Here is a 25,562-nt window from a genome sequence, read left to right on the forward strand (position 1 = left end):
TAAGCAAAATAAGCCAATCCCAAAGAACCAAAGGCCAAATGTTTTCTCTGATATGTGGATGCTGGGAGAGGTGGGAGAATAGTAGTATTTTGGACTAAACAGAGGGGAGTGAAGGGAGGTGAGGGAGCATGAGGGTAGGAATGATAATAGGATGTATCAGACATTATTACCCTATGTGCATATGTGAATCCATGACCTATTTAATTCTACATCATGTACAACAGATGAATGAGAAGTTATACTCAATTCATGTATGATATGTCAAAATGCATTCTACTGTCATGTATAACAATTAGAACAAGTTTTAAAAATTAAAAAAAACGAGATTCAGAATGAAGGAAGTGGCAATAAGTAAGGATTTCCATAAATGAGGTAGTGTGAAGTAATTTATTGAAATGGGAGTAGAGAAAGAAAACAAAGATTTGAGTAAGAAAGATGTGAATTCAGTGTCACATAATTATACCATAAGTTCATCTGTAAGACACCAAATTGTGATAACTACTGTGTAATAGAATGTAGAATTTGTAGATGAGATGAGAAATCTAGGCATAGGGTGTGTATTTGAGAATGGAGTAGTTTAAAAAGGACTGAATTGTCAAAGGTGTTCAAGTCAAGAAGTCATGTAGGATGTGGACTAAAACCCATTGCATCCACCTTCAGAGGCTATTGATGAACATGGCTAATAGAATATTAGTGAAATAGAATGAGCAATAGTTTGGATTCAGAGCATGGAAGAGAGAATTGGAAAGTAAAGGAATGGAATGCCCTGTCCTTATAATGATAATAGCAATATTTTCATCTTGTATCAGGGGTAAGAACCAGTATAATCTATATCTTTTCTAAAAAAATGTAAAATGAAATTCTCTACTTCTGTTCCACACTTATTCTCCATTTTTTCTTTCTAGTTATCTTTGTTGAGGTAGTTTGTTTTAAAGAAATAGTGTATATTAATGTTTAGCACATAGCCTAATATTTTTAGTATTTAAGTAATGGATCTACAGGTACTCCTAATTACCTGAATCTAATCTACTCCCAAAAATGTGTAGGAAGGAAAAGCTTGTCTAGAAAATGCAAATATTTTATTATTTAAAATGAGAAAAAGAAAAACACATTCTGGGTGCATGCAAAAACTTCAACCAGTTCCCCTAAACATCAGTAGAATACTATTAACCTCCTGTATAGTAATCTACATAATCCATAATTTTGCATTATGAAAATCACTTAATACTAGATTAGTTAACATTTAACAAACCCACTGGTGAATATGTTTATATGGATTACAGACAGTATCAGGCATGAACTACATTTTCCTTCTGCACTGCCATGAATATGTGTTTAATATAAATAACCAAGAAGAAAAATATATATGTGTATATATTTATTTTTGTGTATATATATGTATATATATATACATATATGCAATTAACATAGCAAAATAAAATAAACAAATGAGGCCTTTTACTTTCCTGATAAGGCTTAGGATTGGAAAGATCTTTTTATTTAATATTGCATAATACTTTTAAATGAGGCAAATACTATCCTATCAGAAGAATATGTGACATATGAATGCAATGTATTCTGCATCCTCTGGTACACCTCTAGAAATTACATGGATATTTATTACAACAATTATAGATTAAATTACTAAATTTAGGATAAATGTTTTTAAAAACTGTTTCTACTTTTACTGTCATGTGCCTGAGAGTAAAATTATTGTGGCACATGAGCAAAACATAGAACAGAGGTCCTCAACTGGGAGCAGTTTTGCCCCAAAGGGTAAACTTAGTGATTTCTGGGAACAAAATAGAGGTCAGGGATGCTGACAAACATCCTTCACTGCACAGGACAGTTTCCCACAAAAAGAATAATGCAACTCAAAATATCAATAGTGCTGAAATTAAGGAACCCTGAAGGAAAGCAGTGTTCAAAGGCATAGTGTTCTGTGTAAGGAACAATGATGGAATAAATTTGAATAGAAAAACCAAGTGCCAAACTAGTGTCTTTAGGATAGTTAGAGCTGATGCAAGTAGAAATATAATATTAGATGGAAGGACAATCGGTTATAGCTTAGAGGAGATTCTTAAATACAACACAAGGAATTTAGATTAAAGATTTTAATGAAAGAAAGTGTTGTGATGAAAATGAAGTTTGAAGATTTGTGGGTCATTAGATCTAGGGTATGGTCAAGAGAAGAGACTAGTGTGATTAAACCCCATTAAGAGTGGAAGAAGAGCAGCATGTGTCAGGACTCTATCAATGGAAATGGAGGAAAAGGGTGAAACAAAACATACGTTTCAGAGGAAACCTCAATTGGAAATATGAGCAGATTGACTTGCAAAGTCAAGAGTTGGGAAGGATCAATGTCATTAGCTTCCAGAACTATAAAGTGGATATTTTCATCAATAATACTAATAATGATAAGGAAAGTATCTGGGTTTTGGTGGGAAGTATGAGAGAAAATATTAAGTTTAGTTTTTACCATGTTACAGTGAAGGGGGTAGCAAAATACATGAGATAATTTCAATTATTGCAGGAGCTTTTGTCTACGTTTTCACTTAATTCTTTTTGTTAGATTTATTAATTTATTCTAATTTTGTATACATGACAGCAGAATGAATTTCAATTCATAGTACATATATGGAGCATAATTTTTCATTTTTCTGTTTGTACACAAAGTAGAGTCACACCATTTGTGTCTTTCTACATGTTCATTGGGTAATGATGTCCATTTCATCCCACCATCTTTCCTGCCCCAATGCCCCCTTTCTTCCCCTTCCTTCCCTTTGCCCTATCCAAAGTTCCTCCATTCCTCCTATGCTCTTCCCCACCACCATTATGGATCAGCAGCCACTTATCAGATAAAACATTTAGCCTTTGGTTTTTTGGGGATTGGCTAACTTCAGTTAGCATGATAATCTCCAACTTCATCCATTTACCTGCAAATGCTATGATTTTATTCTCTTTTAATGCTGAGTATATATACACCACATTGTGTATATATACACCACAGATTCTTTATCCATTCATCTACTGAAGGGTATCTAGTTTGGTTCCACAATTTAGCTATTGTGAATTGTGCTCCTATAAACATTGATGTGGCTGTGTCATTATAGTATGCTATTTTTAAGTCCTTTGGGTATAAATCGAGGAGTGGGATACTTGGGTCAAATGGTGGTTCCATTCCAAGTCTTCCCAGGAATCTCCATACTGCTTTTCATATTGGTTGCACCAATTTGTAGTTCCACCAGCAATGTATGAGTGTGCCTTTCCCCCCATATCCTTGCAAACACTTATTGTTGTTTGCATTCTTAATAACTGCCATTCTTACTGGAGTGAGATGGAATCTTAGAGCAGTTTTGATTTGCATTTCTGTAATTGCTAGAGATGTTGAAAATTTTTTCATATATTTGTTGTATATTATCTCCAGAGAAGTGTCTGTTCAGTTCTTTAGCCCATTTATGATTGGGTCATTTGGGTTTGGGTTTTATTTATTTATTCTTTTGGTGTTAAATTTTTTGAGTTCCTTATAAATCCTGGAGATTAGTGCTCTATCTGATGTGTGTGTGGCAAACATTTGCCCCCAAAATGTAGGCTCTCTTCACCTCATTGATTATTTCTTTTGCTGAGAAGAAGCTTTTCAGTTTGAATCCATCCCATTTATTGATTCTTGATTTTGTTTCTTGAGCTATAGGAGTCTTGTTAAGGAAGTCAGAGCCTAATACAACATGATGAAGATTTGGGTCTACCTTTTCTTCTAATCGCAAGGTCTTAGTCTAATTCCTAGGTCCTTGGTCCACTTTGAGTTTTGTGTAAGGTGAGAAATAGGGGCTTATTTTCATTTTGCTGCATATAGATTTCCAGTTTTCCCAGCATCATTTGTTGAAGAGCCTATCTTTTCTCCAATATATGTTTTTGATGCCTTTGTCTAATATGTATTTATATGTATTTATACTGTATTTATGTGAGTTTGTCTCTGTGTCTTCTATTCTGTACCATTGGTCGACAGGTCTATTTTGGTGCCAATACCATTCTCCTTTTGTTACTATTGCTCTGTAGTATAGTTTAAGGTCTGGCATTGTGATGCCACCTGCTTCACTCTTCTTGCTAAGGATTGCTTTTGTTATTCTGGGTCTCTTATTTTTCCAGATGAATTTTATGATTCCTTTTTCTACTTCTATGAGGAATATCATTGGAATTTTAATTGGAATTGCATTAACTCTGTATGGTGCTTTTAGTAGTATGCTAATTTTGACAATATTAATTCTGCCTATCCAAGAACAGGAGAGATCTCTCCATCTTCTAAGGTCTTCTTTAATTTCTGTTCTGTAGTTTTCATTGTAGAGGTCTTTCATCTCATTCATTAAGCTTTTTCCCAATTATTTTATTAAATTTATTTGAGGCTATTGTGAATGGGGAAGTTTTCCTGGTTTCTTTTTCAGAGCATTTGTCACTGATGTACAGAAATGCATTTCATTTGTGGGTGTTGATTTTTATATCCTGCTACTTTGCTGAATTCATGTAGTAGTTCTAGAAACTTTCTGGTGGGATTTTTTTGGATCCTCTATGTATAGAATCATGTCATTGGCAAATAGTTATAAACAGTTTTGAGTTTTTCTTTTCCTATCTGTATACCTTTAATTTCTTTCATCTGTTTAATTGCTCTGGCTAAAATTTCAAGAACTGTGTTAAATAAAAGTGGTGAAAGAGGGCATCCCTGTCTTGTTCCAGGTTTTAGAGGGAATGTTTTCAATTTTTCTCCATTTAGAATGATGTTGGCCTTGGGTTTAGCAGAGATAGATAAATGTTGGTAGATGGGGGTACACACAGGAGCAGTGGCTAGGGGTCCTGCACAGAAGTTGAGGCCAGGCAACCTATGCAGACATGGCAGCCAGGATTCCTGCACAGAAGCAGATGTTGGGGGTCCTCTAATAATTCACAGGTTCTAATAATTCCACTGCTTCAATCCCAGGTCACAGAGGAACAAGGAATGCAGCCTCCCTCTAGCCCACCATTTTGGATCTGCTTCACTTAATTCTTTTAGGTAAGTCTAAAATTCTTTTAGACATTTAGTCTTTAGGTTTCAAGTCAATTAAGATATTTGAGCATCCACTCTGTGCCATAATTCATATTTTTCACATGCAATCTCACCTAAATTCCAAAAAATTACTGGAAAATATTACTACCCCATTTTATGGATGAGAGAAACGAAGATTAGCAAGATTAAATGACCAAGGTCGTACAACTGTCAAACCACTGTACTAGAATTTAACCTAATGCCTTCTAACTCTAAGTCCTGGGATTTTCACTAAAATGATTTTCCTCTAGCCCTCATTGCGTGCTCCAGTTATTTCACACAATCCGCCATAATCACATCTTTATTGAGTTTAATAAATAACTTCCTCCAGCCATGCATACTTTTTAAATACATTTTTTCTTTCAAAAAATAATGCATGTCAATCTAAAAATTTCGAAAATAAAAAAGCATAAGTCAAAAGGATAAAATAATGATAAATTATAGCACTTAGAAATATCTACTAATAAACAAATTTCAGGTAATAATTTAATTTTTATCATTTTTATTTTTCTCTGCTGATGATTTTGCTGATGTACATAGATATTTCTAAAATGAATCATCAGGAATTAGAAACAGGAGATGAAAAAAAATGGATGATACACAAGCTAGAGAATTAGTTTTCGAACCCATAAAGAAGAAACTAGTGTGGGGTGAGGGTGGGGAGAGGGAATGGGGACAGGGTAATTTCTAGAACCTCATTTTGCCCAAGGAGCACTAGGAACTTAATAAATCTTAGTTCATCTGTCATCTCTATGGTCTGCTAATGACAAGATTAAATTGAAGCTACACTTTCCTGAGTGCTTATCATTTGCCAGGCGCAGTACTAAGAGCTTTACCCACATTATCTCATTTTATCCCTGCAGCATATTTCCAACTTAGAGAAGCAGAAACTTAGTCTTAAAGAGGTTTTAAAAACTTGCTCAAGTTCTGAATCTAGGAAGTGGAGAAGTGAGGATTCAAAAGCAAATTTGGCTGCAGAGGCAGCATCATCACTGTGCTATGCAGCCTCCTCTTCATGAAGAAAATCAGGTGTGTAAAGTATATAATCCAGGAAAGAGAGTCAGAGCTGAAGGTAATCTCAGGATCTAGTTCTCATGGTGTTTAGTCTCAGGTCCCGCCCTCCCCCTTATTTTTTTCTCTCTCTCATTTTATAAATGGGTTGACATTTGGCCTCTAGAATATAATTTAATGCTTGAGTCACTAGATAGTTTTTATTTGATTCCATTAGAAAATGTGATTTGCTAAGGAATGCACATGAGATTACTATGTGTCTGACACATAGCAGAACCCTGGTTGCTGAGTGAATGATCATCAAACTGAAGATTATTTCTCCAGAATAACTTTAATCATAAGTTGAGCCACAGAACCCCACTGAAGTTTGCCAGTTACCCATTTAGAAAGATTGGATTTCAACAAAATATTGGCTGAACAAAATCTCTATTACCTGCAATAGTTCTTAGTCAGATAATTGCTCTTGGGAAACAGAATGTTACAGTTTAAAATCATTTTAATTGCAAATGATCACATTTGGGTTCAAATTTAAAATAAATGCATTTCTTTGTTTTGTCAAAACATCTAGAAAACATAGGCTTTGGCAAAAGTTTTAGGTTGTTGGATGATGCTGTAATGGAAGACTAGAAGTGAATAAAAGTTTTGGTGCATTTTCTCAGCTAGTCCTTTAGAATAGAAATATTTCACATGCTCCTCCTGTAAAGCTTAAAGTGGGTCATTGATTTTACACAAGGACCCATATTAGTCTAGTTACTCATGGACATTTTTATATATAATTGTTGGGTATCAGTCTGTGTTTATTTTAGTGATAAATGTTTCAAAGCTAAGGTTCTCAAATAAAGAGAGATATTTATCTCTTTGAAATTTTAACCACAATACAATTAAAATGAATGCAATAAGTAAAATTTTAATGCAGGTATATTTGAAGGTTATATACTTAATGGTTTGGTCCATATCTATCATTTTTTAGCTTCTCAAAAGTCAATATATAGGAGAGTCAATGAGTTAACTAGCAAATCAGAAACACAATGTACATATAATTGTGGGTCTATTATTAATCCCTTAATAAGGTCCAGGATTGATGAGAGTTTATGTTGCCTGGTCTTTTTAAAAATCTTTTACCAGTCTGGCTTGCTACTTAGAGATTATTAAACATTATTTTAAACACTAGATATCCCTATAGCACCATAGCAGGTAAACAGAATGATTGGATTTTCAAGCAAGAAGCAGCTGTATAGATTTCTTCTCATCCTTTTTTTTTTTTTTTTTTTTTTTAGGACAAGGATACTAAAGATTAGCAAAGTGCTGTCACACTGTTAGTGATAGAGCTAGTCTTTAAGAAACCAGGGCTCCTGAGTCCCACGTTACTGTTCTCCAAAATGCCAAGTTTTTGAATTTGAAGATCCTAATCCAATTTCTGATTTTTTTTTAGGTATAGGGATAATTTGCCTTGTAGCTCATGTACCCAGGCTATGTTTATTTTATTTTATTTTTCTTGACAGAATGAAGTAGGAATTAAGTGGATCAAGGCATAAGGGAGAAACAGAAGCTTGCACTAACTGAAAATTAGTGTCTCACAATGACAAATGCCATGGGGTCTTTTTGAGACTGCTTTTGGTGATGGTGAATCACCATCACTCTCAGAATCAAGGGTCTGAAGCAGCTAACGCCAGAGTTAATCTTATGAAGGTATTGCCTGTATGACTTAGGCAAATGGATAGGTTTCCTTGCAGTTCCTGTCAAGTAAAATGTTTATTAAAAAATATTGATATCTCAATTGCCACTATGGTGTTTTATGTTGGCAGTGGAAGTAAAAATGAATTTTCCCACTAATTTTCCATTGCTACTTTCCGTGCAAGTCAGCTCTAATTATTCATTTTACTTCATTCTGGATAATGAAAAGATTCTAAGCTTTAGTCATTTGTGTAACTCTAGAAACTCTCTACAAAGGAGAAAGCAAAGTTTTTCAATAGAGGTTTTCTCTGTATCTAATTGTACAAGCTTATAGCAAAAAAAAAAAAATACAAACAAAACTGTGAGATGGTACTTTAGAAACAGCTATTCATTTAAGTTTTTAAACATTTACTTTCACCATATGAATGGTCACTGTCAGAACAAGTTAAAGATGGTTGAGTAAGTTTGGCAATATTTCCCAAACTGCATCAATTCTTTACAGAAGACATCTACTACTTTGTCAAACTGATCCCAGCATTTGCCTTTCAGCTCCGACAAAAATAGTTTCTTCTGATTTAATGAAATTTTTCAATCTGATTGTTAGATAAAGGTCTTTTACAACAACCAAATCAAGTTGACCAGTTGGATTCTCATTCCTGCTCTTATTCACACTTCCTCATTACCTTTTCGTGTCTGAACAAGTTACCCAGAGTCATGGAGTACTGAGAGGAGTCAGCTCTTACTATAAGATGTTTGTGTTTCTGCATATTGAAGCATCAGAAGAGAAATGCACCTTTAATATCTCTTGTGTGTCTATAAAGTGAAATTACTGGTCTTCAGTATAATAAATTGTAGCTGGAAGACACCTTGGACAAAATTCAACCCAGCTTCCCCAAGCCCCCCAACCACAGGGTTAGGGATGTGTACCACTAGTGTGTACAAGATAATTTTAAGAAGCATATGGACAGTGAGTGACACAATGGGAAAATTAGCTTCTTTTCAGGTTTTTTTTTTCAGACTTCTAATTATATCAAGAAGAAAGTCTCAGTCTGGTGCTAACACAGAACTCTCTAACACTTTTATCTTCCTTTTTAAGAAATAGAAGACAAGCCTCAGGCTCAGAGTCTTCAGCAGACAACTATGTAGAGCTAGAATTTAATAATACTGTATGGTTTTCATTAAATTAAAAACTTTCAGATTACCATCTATGTGGATGACACTCTTTTTTTTAATGGCAGGGATATAAAGCTTTCTTTTAAAACATACTTATTTAAGTTTAAAATGAAAAAGAATTGGTTTAAAACAAATATTAAGTAAAAATTAGTGAATACAACGGTTCAAACATTACATACTGCCTGTAGTTAATGATAAGGTAAAATTCATGATGGGAAGGACTAAGAACTTGGGGAGCTGGAAACCAGCTCTTTACTGGACAGATGGGAAATCTGAAGCCCAGAGAGGTCAAGAAGTTACAGACAGGACCGCAGCTTACAGGTCACCTACCTTCACCTCTTTACTTGATGATGTGAATCATTTTCTTCAAAATGGCCTTTCCCTCATCACTTTATGAACAATATACATTAAGTTTGAACTCGAAAAGCAATAAAACTTTATTTCTTCATCCCCATATAATAAAAGAACTGACTTGACAAGGTTACTGAAGAAGAACTGTAAATATCAGAAAAACTAAGCCAGATCTGTGGGACATGAGTTAGTGAAAAGGGAGAGGGAAAAGATTGCCCACCATGTAAAACTCAACTTCAAATTCAAAGCTTAACAGGGTGGTTTTTTTTTTTTTCCTCTTTCAAGGCTGGTTTACCTAAATAAATAACAAATGTGATTTGGTTTAAATATGCAAGTTTTGAATTCTTAAAAACATGGCCAGATTAAGTTTCTTAACCACATATATATTTAGGAGCAGATATTTTAGACTTTCATTGAAATACAAAACTGAAATGCTTCTAGAAAAACAAAGTTTTAAATTAAGGGCAAATTATGTATCTTTTAAAAAAGTTGTTCATGGACGTTTGTTTGTTTGTTTATTTATTTATTTATTTGCAGCACTGAGAATTGAACCCAATGCCTCACACATGCTAGGAAAGTGCTCTACCACTGAGCTACAACCTTAGCCCCAAATTATGTATCTTTCAGACCTTAAAAATATTGTAATGGGGGGAATGAGGTTGTGGCTCAGTTGTAGAGTGCTCGCCTAGCACAGATGAGGGTTCAATCCTCAGCACAACATAAAAATGAAATAAAGATATTGTATCAACAAACATCTAAAAATAAATATTAAAAAAATATTTATTTATTTTTTATTCAAGCCAGTTCTTTTTAGAATTGATTTAATATATTTTAAAATATAAGCCATTTGGAAACTAATTCTTTATCTTTGCTCTGCTTCAGTTCCTTTTATTTGAACAAAGGGACAAATACACACCTGTGTCACTGGGTTTTCTAAAGAATAATAGCAATCAATAGAGTATAAAGTTCAGGGCTTAAACATGGGAAATAACTATGCTGCTTCTCTTAATGCCTAAATCACTCCTGGGTTGTAAACAAGGGACTGAGAAATTTACCACGTATTCTAGATAACTAATACTGTCCCATAGTGAGGATTCCCATTTTCAGACTCACTCTTCTGGCTTTGACATTTTCATTCCTGATTCTGAGAGCCCAACTGAAGAGTCCTTGAGAAATTGCAGTCTCTGGAGAATTCCAAGGAATGTCATTTCATGCACACCAGAGTCTCTGTGGGAGGGAGGTACCTGAGCATCAGTTCACCAGAAAGAGGTGACTCTGTTGTACCCTCTCCAATTTTCTTCCAAGGATTCATGAGAAGACCTGCTTCTTATGCAGAATATCCAAGCAGAAGCAGAAATGTCAATCTTTTGAAATTGGGGATTGATTATGAGCCATTTTCATAAGGGCCTGGAATTCATCTCACTTTCCCTTGACTCACTCACAAGATTGTCACTCATCCAGTAGCATCATGTTGTGTACCTCATATTCTTTGGGGTTCCATTATAGGTGCCCAGTCTTTGGAAATATCTCTCTGTAATCTCCCTGACAAGGGAGAGGAGTAGACTAGAAGCAACACTATTTGTGTGTGAAGATTCCACAATGCCCCTTTTAGCAATTCATGTCAGAGAGAGTTAATTTGGTTTATGTGACCCACAAATTATTTTTATGACTTTGCCCTTGCTTAGAAGTTTCAATTGCTTTATGTGTATTGCAAATCTCCTCTGTTTCATCAGTGAGGAATCAGTCACAAAGAGCTATTTACTTATTTATCAACATCAAATCACCCCAGTCTTGTCATAATTGGAATAGACTCTGGTATTCAGCTTCCCATTCAGATGTTTTTCTACAGTGTTCATTAGTGTTCTGTCTCAGTTTTCACCCTTTCTGGACTTTTATCTTGGGTCTGCCTATCTTGGTTATTTTTGGAAGGTACTGTAATAGTACCATTTTTGAGAGGAGGGAGCTGAATCTTAAGGAGAAAAACCATACCTTAGTTGGTGGGGGAAAAGCCACAGAAGTTAGCAATATAAAGTATTGATTCTTTTGGTAAAAAATAAAAAGTATTATTTATCTTTGATTCTCCTATCTTTCATTTCAATTTCTAGAACTGGCCTCCTGGTTAGTTCATCTACCTATCAAATACGAAGTCACATTCTTCAGCTTAACTAGAGCCACTTGTCAGGTTTTGTTCACTCTGTCAACAGCATACACGCCTTTGCTCTTCAACTACAGAAAAGCTTATTTAATTTTCTGTTATCATTTAAGTACTTAAAGAGAGCTTTAAATAGTTTTTAATGGAGGCTGCTATCAATTGCAAATTTAATAATTCATTTATAAAAGATTAAACACCTTTAGTGAGACTTTTTTATACATTGAAAATGTTATTAGGTTCTTTGGTTTCATCATAAGGTTAATATCTGTTTTTTTTTTGAGGTATGGTGTTTGTTTTAATTTTCTTTAATTTTCTTATTTTTTCTTCCCCTTCTTCTTCTTCCTCTCCTCCTCTTCCCCCTCCTCCTCTTCCTCTTTCTTCTTTTTGGTTTGCTTTGGTTTGGTTTGGGTACTGGAAATTGAACCCAAGGTCACTTTACTACTAACATATATTCTAGTCCCTTTTACTTTTTGAGACAGGGCTCACTAAGTCGTATAGAGCATGTTTCTGTTTTATTTGTTTGTTTGTTTGTTTGTTTTGTGCTGCAGATTGAACCCAGGGGCATTCAATCACTGAGCTAGATCCCCAGCCTTTTTTTTTTATCTTAAGACAGGGTTTTGATAAATTTCTGAAGCTGGCCTTGAACTCCTGGTGATCCTCCTGCCTCAGCCCCTGAGTAGCTGGGATTACAGGGGCGCATCGAAATACCCAATTTAAAAACTGTTTTAAAGTTGACCCATTCAGGATATAATGATCATGAAAAGAGTGAAGACCTTGGAACTATTTAGAACTTGGTTTTGTCAAGACAGATGTTTAGTTTTGCATATATTTTTATTTTCTTTTTTAATGGTACAAGCAGATAATTAACTGTTAAATAGCCCCAGGACTGTGAGAATTAAATTGGCTATAATAATATCATGTTTGATTTTGTGCTCTCTAAAAGGACAAGGGCATGACCTCCTTGGGTAAGACTAAAGGGAAAATTTTTCTTTCTTTCATTTCTCTTTGTTGAGTGGTTTCTTTAGTAATAATGTAACAACAACAATAAAAATACCAAATATTAAGATAACTGGAGTTAACATTCCACCAAAAGGAGAAGGAATTGAAATCTCTCAGAAATTGTTGATTTCATGAATTACTTACATTTAATGTATGTTTTCTGTGTATCCAATATATACTAGTTAGACACTCTATTAGATGTTATGAATGTGTAAATGAATAAGACACAGGCCTTAGGATCAGACCAAGGAGAAAGGCATGAGAGAAAATCAATTACAATCACATGTTTTAATGAAGAAGTTAGGACAGATGTCATGGAGAAGACTACATTGGATATGGCCCCAAAGTTTTGTGTAGTGGAAAAAACAAGAAGAACATTGTTCTAAAGGTAATAATTATGCAGAAGTATAAAAGTATAAAACCAGAGATTTTAAGCTTTGGAGGGATCTTAAATATTCAAAAATCAGGACAACCGGTTATCACAGTTACATAATTTTAATCTGTTTAATTGCTGTTAGTGACCACTTGAATAATATTTTCACACTATTTCTTCTCCCAAATCACTGGTGGCCCAAAAAAAGTGCCAGTAAAGAAATGAGCTGAAGGATGATAGACTAGTCCCTTTCTCCCAAAACACAGGGGTTCATGAAACAGCACGTAGTAAGACACTTGAGATCCGTGATGTAGGTGCTATTATCATACTTTATAGAATCCATCAGTGAAACCTAAGGTTAGTGGGTCTAAGTTTTGGGGCTGAGAATGGGTTTTTCAATTCATATGGTACTACATACACAAGGCAGGGATGTGATGATATGAAAGAGGAGGTCCGAGTTCCTTTGCAAATGATTATGCAGGATACTTTCAGCAAAGGCCATTATATACACTTTTTTTTTTTTTTTGGTATCAGGGATTGAACTCTGGGTTGCTTAACCACTGAGACATGTCCCCAGATCTTTTTAAATTTTTTAAAAATGTATTTTGAGAGTGGGTCTTGCTAAGTTGCTTAGGGCTTTGCTAATTTGCTGAGGCTATACTTGAACTTGCAATCTTCTTGCCTCAGCATCCCAAGTCACTGGGATTATAAGTATGCACCACCATGCCTCTCTTCTCTGTACACTTTTAAAAAACAATAGGATTATGGGTTTTTTAACTTTCCTTATGATAATAATCTTACATATAGGTGACCAAGTATCAATGTCTAACATTTCATCCATTTTAGACATCTTCATGCATTCGTTCAAATAGACTTCTTTTTTAAAATATTCTTTAGTTGTTGATAGACCTTTATTTATTTTTATTTATTTATATGTGGTGCTGAGAATTGAACCCAGTGCCTCACACATGCCAGGCAAGTGTGCTACTGCTGAGCCCTAGCCCCAGCCCCTCAAACAGACTTCTATGGAACAGACTCCTATTCCTAGAAACTGGGTGGGGGGAGGGGAGGAAGGAATGAGAGAGGGGAGAATAATTTCTGTTTTTAAGTGCCCTTGTTTTGAGATTACAGCGAATATGTTAATGGGCCAGAAGGCAGCCTAGACCTTACAAACAGTGTTCTCTTTCAGGAGGCCCCGTAGCAATGGGGATGATTAAAGCTTGAGAATAAAAGAAAGTGTTCCAGTGCAAATTTTACACTATATAGTCATTGGAAACCTATCTCCTTTAGAATATGCAACCTTCTTTCTTACAGAATATAGGATCAGTAAACCATCACATCTTCAAGAGTGTGGATATGTCAGGAAGCCATGAAAGTAACTGTTCAAGAACATGACTAGAAAAATACTTCAACCCTTATGCCACTTGGATGAAGTCAAAGAATCCACGGCCTACTCTTCCTCCCTTGGGAAAGTGTCAAAGTCATCCATCAAAGTCATCCATCAAAATTAGTGTTCTTTTGGATATGCATTTCTAATTTTGTAAGAACATTATTAGCTCATGCCAGAACAGGGAAGATGGACACAGCCACTAATAATGACCACTTTACATTGTGTTGAAAACATCCATAGGTACACAGAGGATTTTCATGATACTCCATGTGTTCTTGAATTGTATTTTTCTTTTCTTTTCTCCTTTCTTTCCCCCCTCCCCTCTCTTTTCCTTTTCAGTACTGAGTATTGAACCCAGGGACTTCTATCACTGAGCCACATAACAAACTCTTTTTCTGTTTTTTTTTTTTAATTCTGAGAAAGGGTCTCACTAAATTACCCAGGTTGGTCCTGAACTTGTGATCTTCCTGTTTCAGCCTCCCAAGTAGCTAGGATTGTAGGTGTGCACTACTATGTCCAACTTCTTGGATCACATTTTGACAATCACTTCTCTATTGTACTTTATGCTACTATTTTCTGTTCTTGAGTAGTGTGTATCTGGGATATATAGCTAGAAACCTTATGCTTTTAGTAAGGCTAAAGATGGAACTTGAGGTTTAGAGCTACAGAAACCCCTCAGGTTAATATGTTCACATTTTACACACTGGTTTGCCTAGCGTGATTTTTAATCAACAATGTGGACTGAATGTTTGTGTCCCTCCCAAAATGTATGCATCAAAGCTCGAGACTTCAGTGAGATTGTATTTGGGGGTGGGTTCTTGAGAGGTAATCAGGAGTAGACGTATATGAGGGTGGGGTCCTCATGATGGGATTAGTGACCTTGTAAGGTGAAGAATAAAAATCTCTCCCTCCAAATGCATGCTCTGAGGAAAGGCCATGTGAAGACATAGGAAAAGGTGACAGTCTGCAGGCCAGAAGAAAGCCCTCAGTACAATCCAAATCATCTGGCACTTTGAACATGGTCTTCCAACCTCCATAACTGTAAGAAAACAAAATTCTGTTGTTTAAGTTAACCAGTCTGATATTTTATTATGGCAGCCCATATACACCAATACAATTGGAATGTTTTTTTGGTTTTTTTTTTTAATCTGGAAAGTATAGAAAGTTGCTTTTCCCTCTTCTACAATATCTAGCATTCCAGTCATTTACATACACTGTATAAGAGATATTAAATCATTTTTGGAATACTTTTTAAGAAATAAGTGTAGGTTTTCTATGACCTTGAGATATGAACACACAATAAAAATCCACTTTATTTTAAAATTTTCTTTTTTTTCCTCTAAGAGAGCATAATTAACAGTCTCTATTCCCCAATTTTTGTCATCACTGCAATAGTCTGTGGTTGGGCTAGGCAGATATGTTCACATAACCCCACCTGCCCCCATGCTCCTATATGCATGTTTCTTTTGTTTTTTTCTTTTGATACTAGCTAGGGATTTAACTCAATGATGCTTTAACCACTGAGCTACATTCCCAATCTCTTTTATATTTTATTTTGAGACAGGGTTTCTCTGAATTGACTAGGACATCACTATATTGCTGAGGCTGGCCTCAAACATGAGATCTTCCTGTCTCAGTCTCTAGAGTTGCTGATTATAGGTATGAGGCATTGCTCCAAGTAAATCTTTCCATAATATTTAGAAGTCTGTCATTCTAGGGCTGAGGATACCGGTCAGTGGTGAAGTGTTTGCTTCACATGCATGAGGCCCTGGATTCAAGATTCAGTGTCTAGCACTGCAAGAGCGAGACAGGAAAAGGTGTGTGTGTGTGGGGGGGTTGGGGGTGGGGGAGGTTGTTTATCATTCTAATTGTCACTGGTAGAAATTTTTATTTTAAAATATAATGACACAAATTGAGGAATCCTTAGATTTTATTTCATCCAAACATCCAGCAAGAGAGGAGAGTTTAATTTGAAAACTGGTTGTGATATGGACTAGATTTCCTATTTAGCAAGGAGATTTATAGCATAAATAAGATACCAAGAAGTGAATCAATAGGGTACTGTGCATGAGTCCATTTAAAGGAAGAAAATATTCTGCATGACTCATGAGCCATTATTTCAAATGCTTGTGTAAATATGGTTTAGTTCATCATCACCTTTTCCAATTATGTTTATGTGCAGCTCCAAAGTACAGCCTCTGCTTCTTTTTTTGAAATGCCACCACCTGAACTAGCATTTTCATTAATACAAACTGTGTTTGCAGTGTCTATCAGTGGTGGTAGGAATACAGGAGTTTTTCATTATTTGTAAACTACACACCTCAAAGAAGTGCCCTGTTTAGCCCTAGCTTAGCTTTTTGAACAAAACCACTTACATATTACATTTCTTCAGTTCTTCATGAAACTTTTATATTTCTATAATTATTATCATGATGTTAGTAAAGTAATTTTATCTTTTATTTCTAAAAATAAAATTTTCATATTTACATGTATTAGGGATTAAATCATATTTTCATAATGTCAAACAATTTTGTTTTTCAGGTCAGTTAAGGGTGCAATAAATACTTGCAAGCATAACTTTAGCTTTGTTTGTACTAAAGTTTTACTTTTAGAAGACTGAAATATTTTAATTGTATTTAATAAGCAAGAACTGCTATGTATTAGTTAGAAGCAAGAACTTGGAGAAGACTGCCCGTGTTTGAAACCTAACTTCACTGATTACCATGTAACCTTAGAAAAGCTTCTAGACCTTTCTGTTTTCTGCACTGTTTCTCATCTGAAAATTTGGGAGAATGGATCGAATTTAAGAGGTCCATTGTGTGGATTGCATTAGTAAATACTTGTTACAGAGAAGAGTGAATAAAAGTGTTTATCCTCACTAATAAGACATTTCCACAGTAAATAAAGGTTCTAAAAGGAATGAATTGAGAAAACATGTGATGTATGGCACAAACAGAAGCCTTTTCAGACAATAGGCTGGTACATCTTTGGTTCACTAGAGGACCAACAGTATTACCTATTGATATTATTGAGGCCACCCGATTCAGTCATCTTGCCTTAATAATACCAGAAGACAAGGTTAAAAACTTGTAGAGATAATATAAAAGATCATTAGAATAACTGAATACCACATCAACTGCTTTCTGCTTGAACTGTTGCTTTTATTATCTAGGGTTCTCTAAACTTCAAAGTTGATAATTTGGCATTTGACTCAGTCAGATGTTTGCTACTGACTCATTTAGTCATTCTGTCCTTCTTAATTTAGTCCAGACTTGTATCATTGTGTCTCTTCTTTGCTGTTCTTGTTGTTTTCCTAATCCCACCTTTCCCAAACTAAAAACAACAACAACAACAGATGTTTTTAAGGAATTATGCTCTCCCACCTCATCTGGTTGTCCATATCCAGCTGTCCTGCTTCTAACAGTATAAAAGACACCTTGCGTTGTTGGAATAAACCATGGTTACTGCCTTCATATCTCCCACTGGTACCAGTTCTACTTGATTTCTCACCAGCACCTTTAAATCGAGGTAGCAAAGAATGATTTTATTGTCGGACATGCTGGCTCAAAGATACTGGTCTGGTCTTTCTGCTTGAAATCACAGGTTAGCAGGAAAGAACCATGTATCTGTGGATCTGAGCCAGTGACCTACATATAAGTTCCAGCACCTGTTAAATACCCCCGAGCTATTCCAACCCTTACTACATTTGAAAAGAGACTTGAAAGAGGAGAAAAGGACACGCTGAAAACCAAGCACAATCTAAAGACCTTTAGAATATCACTCCAATTGTTGCCCAAGCATGTTCAATGAGAAGCTTTGCTTTATTAAATACATTCTTTATCAGAATAACTTCTCTGAAGATTTCCTGTAAAGAAAAAAAATCCTTGCTTAGCAGAAAGTGACTTAGGCCAAGTCTGGTGATTAGTCCACACCATCATCCCTTTCATTACCTTTTCTCATTAAAATTCAGGCAAAATAACATGGCAAGTGGAAGCTGAAGGTGGGGTGGAAGGAACCCTGGAGTCAGAGTGTGGAATCAGGTCTCTTGGAATAGTAATTTACCTTCTGAATTTCAGCATCTATTCATACAAGGAGGTAGTATTATCTACCTTATAGAAACATAAAGATTAAACAATGAGAGTGCACACTTGTAATCCCAGTGGCTCGGGTGGCTAAGGTAGGAGGACTACAAGTTCATGGCCAGCCTCAGCAACTTAGGGGGACTCTAAATAAAAAAAAATAAAAATGATTGTGAATGTAGCTCAGTGGTTAAGCACCCCTGGGCTCAATTCTTTGAGCCAAAAAAAGAAAGCCAAAAGAATTAAAAATAAAATATTCAACAAGGTCATGAGCCTTGGTTATATTGAATATTATTACTGTTTATTTTATTAGCAGTAAATAATTTTGTCATTATGGATTTGGATGATTAAGTTCCAAAAACCTAGTTTTCTATTGAACTAGATGGATGATTTCTTTAACTACCCCCCACTCTTTTTCCAGAAACGCATAATCTGCAGTCTTCTGGGCTATATCACATGGAGTGCACAGGGCTCAAACACTGGAATAGGAGGGATTTGAATTCAAACTTTGGCTAAGGAACACTAGACTCACTTGCTATGAGTGCTGACTCTTGGTTATATGGGACTGGAGACATCTGCTTTGCAGCGTTGTGGAGAGGAATCGTGATAATGTATGAAGGTGTTTGGAATAGTGAATAGTTCAAAGTAAACAGCCATTATATTACAAGCTATTTGGCTTTTTTTTCTGGTATGCCTTCATGTTATTATCCACAATGTGGGTTTGTCCGTGTTCACAATTGCTTTATAGGGCCTCCAGCATTATGCTTAATGGATGGTAAATGCTGACAAGATTGCATCTTAAAAACCATGAGTCATTTGGATCGATAAATAAATCATTAAATCATTACAAAATTACATGGCTCAAAAACCCTCTCTGTTCAGATATCCTAATTGCTCACTATTTAGAAATTTAAGTTCTATGAGGAATATAAACATTTACAAGTTACAGCTGTTGCCTTCAGGAAACTTACAACCTAGTAGGAAGTATTTCTTTCACTAATAACTGTGTCTAGCCAAATTATATCCTTTGTGCAGTTACTAGGCTATAAAGCAAGAAAAAGAAAAATGCTTTCAAAGGTTAGGTTTCTTTTAAAATGAAAGATAACAGTTACACACATCTCTATGTTCTATAGTGCGATGGTTTTGTACATTTACACATCGTACATTGGTGTTGATCAACTCAGTTCTCATTTCTTTTTGACAAGAACATTTAAAATCCTCTCTTCTGGCTATTCTGAATTCTATGATACAATATTTTTTAACTAAAACCATCTTTTGTTTAACAGAACACCAGAACTTATTTCCCCATCTGGCTGTGATTTTGTAACTGCTAACTAATCTCTTTCCATTTCTCCCTCTCCCCTACACTTATTGGCTTATGGTAACTACTATTCTGCTTTCAACTTGAATGAACTCAGTTTTGTAAGATTTGCAATACAGGTGAAACCCTGCAGTATGTGTCTTTTAGACAGAAGTCTTTGACATCATTCTTCTGTCAAAGGGAATGGTAATGGGGAAAGGAGAAGTGGGGAAGAAATTAAAATCTGTTAATTGTGTATTATGTGTCAAACCCAGTACTAGATGATTCTCATTCATTCATTCATTGTTTGAGTTAATACTAAAAATAGTACTATGATATGGATTGTAAAATTTAACTTTAAGGCTGAAAAAATAAGGGTAATCTCAGAAAGCTGACGTGACCTCATCTGAGATCACATATCCTATAAGTGCTAGAGATGGGATTTCAGTTATCAACAAGGGAAGGGCAGAAGGTAGGCTTTGTACAATTTAACTAAAAAAAAATCTGAAAAGGTATTTTGAGTATCTCATCTCCAGAAATTTCTGATTTTTTCTCTGTATTTCTTCCTTCTTACCTCCACTGGGCTTCCAAGCAGTTCAATTCTAGATTGTGGAATCCTCTGATGAGGGCAAGAGCTACAGCAACCTTTTTAGTACACATAGTCCAGAGGGCTTATCTTGCCATTTTACCTGCATGCTTTTAGCAGGGAGAAGATATTATAGCTATTTTAGATATTTAGTGGTTAGTGTCAAATTCAGGAATACTCTTTTGACATTACCTTAATTGTAAAATGTGATACAGAATATACCAGAATTAAGATATACAATTCATTTATCCTTTTACATAAGGAATATCAGTGATCATGGCTTATACCACCTAGTTAGTTACAAAGCTTTAAAAAGCAGTTTTGGATAGTTATTTCAAATAGCAGAAAACCAAATTAACATGGCCTAGGAGAAGAAAATTGTTTTCATGAATCAAAAAATCTGAGGATGGAAAATATAGGATAGATAAAGAGAAGAGGTGAAGTGACTGTAAGACTCTTCTAAAAATTGTCCCTAGAAACCAGAGCCAGCAACTTGTACTCCCTGTGGCCACTCCTAGGAGCAAGGAAAAATTTGTCTTATAGTTTGGAATATAAAATTTGGAAGAAAAAATATCATTAGAGAGACAGAAAGAGATCTTCTTTTTCCAGGGACCATAGAAGAGAAAAGCAAGGCAGAAAAGGGCTGTGAACTGCTTTGGGAAAACTATTCTCTCCTCCCCAACATTGGCTCTTAGTATTACCTGGACCATGTTTGATGACACAAAGGACCCTCTGCTTCTGTCACCTTGGGTTTCTTGGCCACAGGAGCTGATATGATTATAGTACTTACTTTATATGTTTGTTCATGTAATGAGCTAGTGAATGCAAAGTGTTTAACACAATGTCTGGCACATAGCACACTTAAATAAATTCAAGCATCTGTAAAAATAAACAGTAATCATTGATTTATTGTTAAGCAGAACACTCATATTTTCCTTGATGAGAACAAGCTTTTTGATATTATCTGTATATTGCCTTTAACTTTTCAAAAATAATGTTTCCTTAGGAATACCCATCTTGAGCTCTGGATGTGTCTCTGAGAAGGTATCCACAACGCTGACCACACTGGAGGCCAATGCAGAAACTGGGGGAAGGTTCGCAGCAGCTGTGTGTGGACATGCTGATCCCTGAGCTTGATGCAGCGCTGTTAATCTCTCCTCCAGAGTTGGATAGAGGCCTGAACTGAAGCATTGAAAGATGCCTTGCCAATTCAAGGCAAGGTCTTTATTGTTGAAACTCTTGCATAATGACATCTTTATTCATGTGAAAATACAGGATGAATTTCAACTGTATGAAATTGTTTATGTTCATCGGAAATGTTATTTGTCTTTACAAAGTCTGGTTTCAATGAACCAGCTATGTAATGAATATTAAATAAACATGGAATTTTACACATTCATAATATTTGGTTTCTTGTTGTGATTTTGATGAACTACACTTTCAAGCATTGTCAGTTCATTCTTATTTACAAAGAAGCGTTTGCTTGTAGCTGAGTGATGTAGTGACTTGCTTTATTTTCAGTCAACTTTTCTATTCGATGTTTAATGTGAAACTGACTCAAAAATGTTCTTTTAGGCAGCATTTACATTACTTTCTTATAACATACATAATACTATTTTAACTTAATACCATGAACTATAGAAACCAAAGACATTCTAATTCTATTTTTAGTGTACTTTTTTCAAGGCAAATAAATTGTAATGCACTAATAAAAGTAAGTAGTTCATATTAAAAGACTTTTATTGTATGACCCAATGAAATTGCTCTTTGGAAACTGACTCTTAAAAAAATTATTTCTCAAAATTATTTTGTAAACTGGTTTTGTATCAAATTGAATTGACTTTCTCACTTAAATTCTCGATGACAAAAACAAAAAGTTGAACTCCTTCTTCATTTCTCTGTCCACTGATGAGAATTAACTGAATGCTTTTGAACATGATTTTTATTTTTCTTAGCAAAAAGAATCAGATGAATAGTAAAACTTTTAGTTGCCCATATCAGCTTTTGGCTACCTATTTAAAATGAAATTTCTCTTCAGAGTACACCTCATCTTTTCACATCTTTAAAGTGATATGGTTTTATTTTATGGATTTATTTATGAAATGCTTTCACTTTGCTGTTCAGAGAAGGATTTGCCATTTATTTATTTATTAGAGAACACAAAAATAAGAAACTGAGTCCATATTCTTTTGCCCTGTTGACTTTCTCCTTAAGAGGTTCCTACGCCTCATAACACCCATATACATATATGTCTCATAAGAAAAGAAAAGTTATGAAAGGGCAAGTCAATATTCCAAGCACTCGGATTCCTTTAACCTTAAAAGGGCTTATTTAAAACAGGCACTCACGGCCATCTACCATCGTCGAACAGGCACGAATTTGACAACCTGCCTTCATAGAGAGGCACCTGGAAGATGCTGAGAAGGAGGAATGCGGACCAGCCAGTTTAGAGCAGCTCACAGATAACAGGATAGTGATGTCTTCATACAGCTTGTCTGCTCCTTGGCTTGAGGTTAAAGTGGCTGTGGAAAGAAGAGAAAGAGGGAAGGAGGGAAGGTAAACTCTTGAAGGCAGAGATAACGGAACAAGAGGAAGTCTTTAGGAACTTCAGGGACCAAATGCTGATCCCTGCAGCCACATATCAGAACATCCCACCACCATTTTGCTAGCACCAGGAGGATAATTTAAAAGGTTTAGAACTTTGGATTCCATGTAAAAAATGCTTTTTCTCTACTATCTTTTAGATTAGGTAACTTTTGTGGGTGAGTAACCTCACTCATTCCTAGGATTCTTTCCTTTTGACTAGTTTCATTTTTCAAGCAGTGACCTTTCCCTGACCTCGGCCCCAAACTCGGGGTCACCTTGCTGTAGCAGTGGTATAGCACTGAATAAAGAGCTTGCTAGATTGTTGGCACTGGATAAGTGGTACTGAGCACAATTGCCCTCTTTCATGAGTGGGAGGGAAGTTTCCTTTCCTAGGGTTCAGAGAGTTGGACTGACTTACGCCTGCATTTCATTTTGTAACCCAGTAATTTTCCCTCTGGCCAGATCTGCAGACTGGTTGCCTTGCAGGAAGGTGACATGCACCACTGGTGCAGGAAGCAAAAAGACTCTTTATTGTCATGAGCACAACTTTCAATGGTGCTTCACAACAGACTCACTTTATAGTTGAAATAGGTCAATTATTTGCCCCGAATAATTAAAATGTTTAATTGCTTAAACTCAATCTCAGTTATTTTAACATGTCTATGCTGTTATTTCATTATACTTTTCTGAAAATCATTGTCAGATCACCTAGCTATGCCAATTTTCTGATTTACCCTCAAACAACCTCAGGAAAGAACTCTTTTTACTTCAACATGAAAACAACTTGTATCCACAACGTTTTCAAACAGTGGGAAACAAAATAACTCTAATGTGCCTGAATTGGAGACCCTAAGTAACCTCTGTTATCTGGATTCCATGTTGCCAGAGTCACAATGTCTACCATCATGATAGTCACTTCTTATGTTCTAGGTTGTACTACTGCTCCTTTGCAAGGAAGAAACCTGCCTAACAGGTTCTATTGCTGAGATTCCAGGAAACAGTGTCTTAGTCCATTTGGGCTGCTATAACAAAATACTTCTTTTTAAAAAAAAAAATTTTTTTATCAGCTACACATGACATTACAATGATCTTGGCACTTCACAAAATACTTCTGACTGGGTAATTTATAAACAAAAATAAAGCTCTGAAAGCTGGAAAGTCCAAGATTAAGATGCCAGTAGATTCATGTCTGAGAGGAACTACCTCTCAACACTATTATATCACAGATTAGCTATCAACATATGAATTGGGTGAAACCATGAACCAGGAACATTCAGACTATAGCATATAGTGAATCGTAAACTCTGACATGTCACACTGAAATTCAAGACCAGTATAAAAGCCTGTCTTTCAAATAAACCAATATGGTAATATTGAAAATTTCCAAGGCCATCACTCTGCGTTCTCTACTTGTTCCCATTCTAAACATGTTAGCATTGCAGAAAAAAGAAAAAGAAGTATCTCACTAGCTAATGGTGAGCATTAAGCTAGTCCCTATCTTGCCATTCAAATTTTTAGTTCTTGGGAAAATAGTGCTTCAAATTATTTTTTCAAATGAATAGACTCTCGTCTCATATTTGGGCATTTAATTAGATGCAAGGGAAAAGGGACATGGGAGTTTTTAATACCATTTTGCTATGCAAAATACTCATGAATATTTCTAGCCATATTAGGTAATTCTATATCAAATATACTTGTGAATCCACGCGGTCTGGCAGTGGTTCGGCGGAACACAACCATCAGTCAGTGTTAGCTCCACGCAGACGCATGGTTCCCTGTGCACTCTAAAGCAATCAAACGAGTCTGCAAATGTTCTTCAAAGAATACATCTAGAATGTTACTTCGTTAAACATCTCCTTGGCATTCATTCTATTTACCACTTTGAATTGCTGCATTTAGTTTTGTAATGACCTTCTATAGCGAGGAGGTTTTATTAACTCTTTGATCTTCTAGCTTTGGAATGAAAACAAAGAAAATAGAAATGAGCACTTTGTGCGCTGTCTTATAGAGGAGACTAGAAGAAAAAAGGAAATATGTTTTCATCAAAAAGATTGGTTTGTATGGAGACTTTCAGTCCCTTCCACTCTTTTTTCTCTTTGAGCAAAATGCTTATCAATGTTGTACATGTGTTTGTTTTAAATGTCTTCTGTATAACAAAGTCTTTGTTTCTCTTCTCTCTGTGCTGGTAGCTGAGGCTAGATTCAGAAAATTCATTGTGGATTTTCTTTTTAAGGCCAGTCTCCATCCTTGGTTCCCTCCAACCCTGAATACTATTCTTGGGAAATTTGCCACCTTATTTATGGGACACTGGAAGCTCTGCTCTGTGTGCAAGTATTCCTTTGTGTGTTTCCCTGTGAATGGTGACAGGGAGAGGATCCCCAAGAGGGTAGTTACCTAATCCTGCGCTGAGAAAAAGCTAGAGAACTCTTTAAATCCAAATCCCAGTTCAGTACTTCATTGTAACAACTTCTGTATGTTCTGGAACATTTGGAATGGAAACTCACCGTTTAGTTATGTTGCTCCTAAAGTTCTGAACTTGTAGCTTTATTAACATGTGGATGAGATACCACCTTTCACATTTATTTTATTTTTATTTTTATCACTCTTATGTTTGTTCTCTTTTACCTACTCGTCTGATTCTTTTTCATCTTTGGGAGCAAAATTTTAGGTGAAGGATTATACAATACCTGAATTTTGTGATAAAAATTAAATCCTAAGGGCGGAATAGTTACTAATCAAATTGAACCTCTTCTTTTTCTATTCTCATAATCATCCATTTATCATATAAGACATACTGTCTTATGCATCTTGAAA

The 25,562-nt window shown here is 35.5% G+C and overlaps 1 long non-coding RNA gene across 5 annotated transcripts in view; it reads left to right on the top strand.

Annotated features, from left to right (window-relative positions):
- LOC106145140 (uncharacterized) overlaps window positions 1–21,564 on the top strand; it is a 159,383-nt gene extending 137,819 nt beyond the window's left edge. For all 5 annotated transcript variants that reach the window (XR_013437150.1, XR_013437148.1, XR_013437146.1 and 2 more), the window contains 2 exons: window positions 4,970–5,041; window positions 21,169–21,564. This is a non-coding gene — a long non-coding RNA (uncharacterized LOC106145140). The remainder of the gene's footprint in view (window positions 1–4,969; window positions 5,042–21,168) is intronic.
- The last annotated feature ends 3,998 nt before the right edge of the window (window positions 21,565–25,562 follow it).

The sequence above is a fragment of the Ictidomys tridecemlineatus genome, chromosome 1, assembly GCF_052094955.1.
Source record: "Ictidomys tridecemlineatus isolate mIctTri1 chromosome 1, mIctTri1.hap1, whole genome shotgun sequence".
NCBI classification, from domain to species: domain Eukaryota; kingdom Metazoa; phylum Chordata; class Mammalia; order Rodentia; family Sciuridae; genus Ictidomys; species Ictidomys tridecemlineatus.